General features: G+C 39.7%; 1 non-coding gene across 1 annotated transcript; it reads left to right on the forward strand.

Moving 5' to 3' along the window:
- The first annotated feature begins 3,212 nt into the window (after positions 1 to 3,212).
- LOC117701699 (small nucleolar RNA SNORA17) lies at positions 3,213 to 3,349 on the forward strand. Its single transcript, XR_004605804.1, has one exon. It is a non-coding gene; the product is annotated as a small nucleolar RNA SNORA17 (small nucleolar RNA).
- Positions 3,350 to 6,370: the final 3,021 nt, after the last annotated feature.

Here is a 6,370-nt window from a genome sequence, read left to right on the forward strand (position 1 = left end):
AGTGACAGAGTACTGTCTGAACATAGTGGTTTCAAGGTTCACAGAGGGCAAAACACAATGGATTAGATGTACAAAATCAGAACATTTAGGATCATGCCATTTGAAACTCAAGCTGAGTTCCTTTTACATGGATTATCTTTTTTGTTTAGACATTTGTTTGCAGTAATTTTCACATAGAGCAATGTGAAGTTTTGCATGGTCAAAATATATCAATCTTTTCCTTCACAGTTTTTAAGTCTTGTTTCATGTTTGGAAAAGTACATTTGCAGAAAGGCTATTTATCAGGCTGACTTAGGGAGACATATTTTGGCATCAAATAACCAAGAGGATTTTGTTTTTTTTACACAGAGGCAAATTATTTATTTTTTAATTACTATGTGTTTTAATCTATGTAACTTCACATTCTACTTTAGTGATAGATAGTGACAAATAAACTGTAGTTGTTAGGAGAAAAGAAGTAATCACATGTTCCATGTGATTAACATAAGCTACTTTATATAATCTTTATTAATTCTATGAGAAGCAATTAATGTAGTTTGATCACATTCACCTTGAGTTTCTCTTTCTACCTCCTCTTAAATGAACCACCAGCCCTCCTTCTGTTATCTCTCTCTCTCTCTCTCTCTCTCTCTCTCTCTCTCTCTCTCTCTCTCTCTCTCTCTCCTTCTTTCTCTTTCTGTTAGGCCGATGATGTGTGTTGTAAATATTTCCATGGATGTAAAAAGCCATTCACCAGGGACCATGTCCTTAAATAACCATTGCTCTCCCTTCCCCAGAAGTCATCAACTATCAATAGCTCCTAAGTTAGGAGAGGGGGCCATGATCTTCTACTTTCTTGGTGCTGAAGTTCTGACTGGCTTGATCTTAGGAAGGTAACCACAGCTACTCTGGAGTCATGTGTTCAGTGGTATTGCCATGTCCAGAAGACAGAGCTGCACTCTGCTCTGCTCATCTATGACCTCAGGACCTTAAAATTCTTCTGTTTCCTATTCCATGATAGTTCGTCAGATTTGGGTGTTTGTGCACGATATGCATGTCCCATTTGTGGATGATAGCTCTACTACATTTATTCTCTAACTTTTGATTAGTTTTGAATTTCTTTATTAATACCTGTCTTTGTGTAAAGAAACTTTTCTGGTGAGGCCTGAGAGCCACCACTGATTTGGAAGCATAAAGGTATGAATTTAGAGAGAACTTTGATACTATGTTCATTTAGCAAAATGATACTAGAAGTTTATCTCAGGGCCCATGACCTTCCCAACCATGGGTTTCTTAGCTGGATTTACTGTACCAGGCATGTTTCTGTGGATCAGGTCTTAAATCCATTCAGAAAGTGCATGGTTACGCTCGTAATATTCATGTCACTATTGCTTCTATGGATATATTATGGCATACTAGTCATTATTATTGTTCAGAGAGGTCACAACTGAGTGAGATTATTGACAGCATTTCCCCCCTCAGCAGGTTCTGTACCATCTTTATCAGTACCAACATGGTTTCTTCACGTTCTGCAAACAATATTTGTAATAAGGTCCCAACATCAAGTTGTGAAGTGTTAAGATCAGCGGCTATAAATTGTATTGATTTGGAGAGTCTTCAGAATAGCCTTGCTCAACAAAGTATAAATTACTTTATTGTAAATTTTTAGAATATATTTTCATGTAGCTAGAGCAAATGACACCGTCTATACATAGAGGCACTTGCTGCCAACTCTTATGACCTAAGTTCCAAATCTAGGGCCAATATGGTAGAAAAATAAAACTGATTTGTGTATGTCATCTCCTGTGGCACATAGATGCACCCAAACATGTGCGCATTTGAAGTTTAATCTGGAGTTCTGTGTACAAGTCAAACTTATCACTCAAGCTTTATCATGTGACTCTAAATTTTATTTATAACTGTTCTAACAAATCAGGACCTCAACAGGTAACTATGAAAAATATCTCTTTAATAATCAGACTTTGTATCATTGTAACCAACACATACAGGGACAATTTAAAGGAAAAAAATCTTACTTTACTTGAAGTTTCAGAGAACTCAGTACCCATCATAGTAGGAAGGATGTGTTAGAGAAATTTGCATTATGACAGACAGGAATAGAGAGTGATGAAAAGCAACCAAATACATCCTACCTCCAGAGCGTTGTCCAGAGATCTATGTCTCCCAGCAAAGTACACTCCATACTCAAAACAGTACAGGCACATAGGGGCCAGTGTTTCTGCAGGTAACTATGTGTTGGAGGGGATTATCATATTCAAAGTCCTTGCAGCTATCTCAGAAGATCCAATTTCTATACTTTCATTTTTTCTTCTGTTAGGTTCAGTAGAAGTACTTTTTGGAGAATCTATCTTATCTTATCCTATCCTATCTGTCTGTCGTCTATCTATCTATCTATCTATCTATCTATCTATCTATCTATCTATCTATCTATCCTCATTTCATGGTAGGTAATCTCCTGAAATAGCAGCAGCAGCAGCAGCAGTTATAGAATTCCTCCTCCTATTATATTTCCCATTAAGCCTACTCCTCCTCCTTCTCTTCCTCTTTTTCCTCCTCCTCTTCTTGGGTTACTTTTAAATTGTTTGACTTTACTTGGAACATTTTAAATATTTTAGAAGACAAGTTCTTCAGCAGTTAAAAAATGATTTTTCTTCCAAATCACAGTCATACATCTCCCAGGGGAGTCAGTAGTAACAACGTGTCGTGCCATGCTAAGCAACATATTTTGATGGTCATCCATATGCCTTTCTTAGGTTGGTTCAATTATCCAAAGTCAAGGCATTAAAGTTTCAAAGATGCCTTTGTAATAATGTCTTCATGATGAAACTTGATCCTCTGTGTAGATTACTTCCTTGGAAAGTGATTTTTTCAGCTCTCAAAAATATTTTTAACCCAACTCCTCATGTTATAAAGTTAATTTATTTTCTGGCCTTTTATACACTGAAAGGATGAACTCAAAGTGATTCCCTCACCCAAACCCAATTCTCTACTTCATCATTTGCTGTTCTCTCTTTTAATCGAAAATTCTTAAAATAGCCACTTCTGTAATTTAATTTGTAGCTTCTTACTTACAGTTTAGGAAAAAACTCATTATATTTTAGGATGCACTGGTTGGTTATATTTTATTGATTTATTTGATCTGTCAGCTTGAAATATTGACAAGGAGCCAAGCAGTAATCATTATTGAGGGTTGATTTAAAATCCCTTGAAAGCCTCCCCCTAGAATCATTGCAGGTGTGGCTGCTGTGTCACATGTGAGTCAGTAGGTGGCAGAGAGGAGAGAGAGGCTGTGTCGCCTTTGCTCAGTGCTCCTACCTATAAACATTTGAATAATTAGTAGTTTAATGTTACCTGAAAACCATAACCCTGAGATGATCACCAGTTTGGTGCCAGGGAACTGGAACAGGGGAATACCCTGAGATGATCAGTCCAGTTGTTCAGGCTCAAGTGATCCCAGGGCTAGGAACAAGCCTGAAACTAGAACTTCGGTCCCAGGCAGTAATGAGCCTGAGACATCCAACCCTCATATGGGGCCACTTAGGCAGGCCAGGCAAGGAACAAGCCTGAAATGACAAGACTGGCATCATGAGGTCTGAACAGGGAGCTTGCTGGAGACAGCCACCAGTTGGGTGTCATGCAGGACTGGGAGGTGGTAAACTATGCCCATGCCAGAGCTGACTCTTACCCAGTGCCACAGTGGGTGAGTGGGGCATAGCATTACTGAGACCACTGCTGAAAGGAATCTAGACAGTCAGAGACTGCAGGAGCTACTAAGATGAACATGTAAATGGTGGAGAAATGGAAGAAAAAGATAAAAAGAATGTAGACACAATGAAGAGAGGTAGAACTGGAGACTCAAGAGTAGTAGAGAACATTATGCTGTGAGTAGCTGTTGTTGCCACCTGCGACCATGGGTGGGGTCTGGCCTGTGCTGCCATCAGGGGCCACTTCTGGATTTGTGGTCTTGCAACAGCAGTGGTCTGTTACCACCAAAGGCCAGGTTAATGACCCTGGTCTTGGCTCTTGCCCAGGGACATGCTGATGTCTGAGGGCTGTGCAGAACTGTCCCCATTCCTCACCTGGGCATTGTGGAAGAGTTGTCCCAAAAAGCATAAGAGCAGGAGAGATGACCCTACTCCTTGCCAGTTGCAGAAACTGAGAGAGGGCTCTGTACCTTGCCTGGGCCCCTCAGTAAAGCTAACTTTGGTGTAGGGGATATAAGCAAGTTGGTCCTGTAGGGTTGAGCATGGGAGAGTTGGCCCCTCCACTTGTCTGCTATGCTTCTGTGTGGTGATGTGGGTAAGGGAGAGATGACCTCCCTTGCCCATTGTCACCAATGGCCTGCAGAAGAGTTGGCCCAGAGTTCATAAGACCAGGAGAGCTGACCCTGACCCTCACCTGGGGCAGCACTTGAGAGAACAGGCCCAGCATCTCATCTAGACAGCACAAATGGAGAGTGGACCTTGTACCTTGCCTGGGTAGGAGGGTAGATCTGGCCCTGGTAGCAGGGATTTCTTGTGATCTGTCCTTAAGGGCATGAGAGTGGGAGAGCTGATGGGTTGACCAGCTCAGATAACTCTCAGACCCAGATTCAGGGCTTTGAATTGGATCACTACACCATCTACCACATCAGTAAACAGCTGGGGTGCATGAAGGGACAGGCCCTCCACAGATCCAAAACTATAGGTTCTTCATGACACAGGGTAACAACTAGTTGTCTGAGAGGAGTCCCAGTGAGGATCCAGTATTGATAGTGTTGCAGAAGCCAGAGCCTCGTATCAGACCAATGAGTCATTGCAATGAATGTCTATAAGCAAAGCAGTGTGGAAAAACAGAATACTGTGGGACACACTGTGACACACTACAGCTTCCACAATAATCTGTAGTGTTTCTCTGTTGGAGGGGAGGTTACAATGGTGGAGGGCAGGCACAGGGGAGGGAAAGATTAGTGGGATTGGGATGCATGATATGAAATTCACAGAGAACCAATGAAAAGTAAAATAAATAATAAAATTGCTTGAATTATGTTCCATAGGAACCATGGGTTATCTTAGAAAAATAAAACTGGCTCTACAGTTTTTATTCAATTATATATATGTAATATTCAGTTATATATATAATATTCATATAGAATATTAAATTATCTGTAGCATAATATAACAACATATTTTTGTAAATATTACATATTTTTACAGAATTCGATGCATCATAATTTGGAGATAATTACAATTTACTTTTAAGAGTTTTTAGTTGCTTCCTTTAAAGGCTTTAAGAGCTTTTATGACCTTTGGAGTATAAAAGTCTAGAAGAAAGGTCAAGAAGCAAGTGGATCTATTGGCCAATTGTACTGTTTAAACTTGAAGAGAAGTGCTGTCAAACTGCCTGGCACAAATAATAAGGGCTAGTTTATTATTTTTATATACTTTTTGGCAGATTGTGACTTGTCTTAACACTTCCATCCTGTCTGCCAATGCATACGCAGTGTGTTTGGGCATAGGCTCCCATTCCAGTGATCTTTTAACCTCTATTTATTCTACATTCTGTACAGCAGAGCCAACAACTTGTGAGACTTGATGTTCCATCTCACTTGCAGTTTGGGGGAAAGGAAAAACGTCTGCCTGCACAGGGGAGACTTCTAAAAACAGATGCAATCATATCGTTAGTGTTGTTAACTTAGTGGTTTAACTCTCCTAGTGTAGAGGAAAACAATATACTGGAAATTTTCCTCTATCTGTTTTGTGAGATTGAAAATCATGTTAGAAACAATTAGAACAAAGAAAGAAAGAAAGAAAGAAAGAAAGAAAGAAAGAAAGAAAGAAAGAAAGAAAGAAAGAAAGTCAGGAAAAGCAAACCATTCAGTGAACACCTGGTGATGGCCACTAATGTTGGTTTGAAGCTTGGTCATAAAACTGAACTAAATTATTATACATGGTTGACATAGCAGCTGGTCAAGATTCTGTTTGCACAAGTATTATTGAGTCCCAGGTAGCATTGGCTGAGAGATTTCTTTGTGTGTGTGTGTGTGTGTGTGTATGTGTGTATGTGTGTGGACTCTAGCTCTTGTGTAAAAAACCTACTATTAGGTTTGAGGAATTTTTTAATCTATCTATCTATCTATCTATCTATCTATCTATCTATCTATCTATCTATCTATCTATCATTTATCTATCTAGTCACTCTATATTCAGATCTCAGACCCATTCCCTATTTTCCTTCTCACCCTCCCTCCTTCATTCTCCCCTCCTCAAGGCATACCACATAGGGGAAAGGGATCCAAGTTCAGGCAACAGAGTTAGAAACAGCCACTGTTTCAGTTGTTAGGGAACCCATATGAAGACCACCTGAATATATGCTACATATATGCAGGAGC

The sequence above is a fragment of the Arvicanthis niloticus genome, chromosome 1 (genome assembly GCF_011762505.2).
Source record: "Arvicanthis niloticus isolate mArvNil1 chromosome 1, mArvNil1.pat.X, whole genome shotgun sequence".
In the NCBI taxonomy this organism is placed as follows: domain Eukaryota; kingdom Metazoa; phylum Chordata; class Mammalia; order Rodentia; family Muridae; genus Arvicanthis; species Arvicanthis niloticus.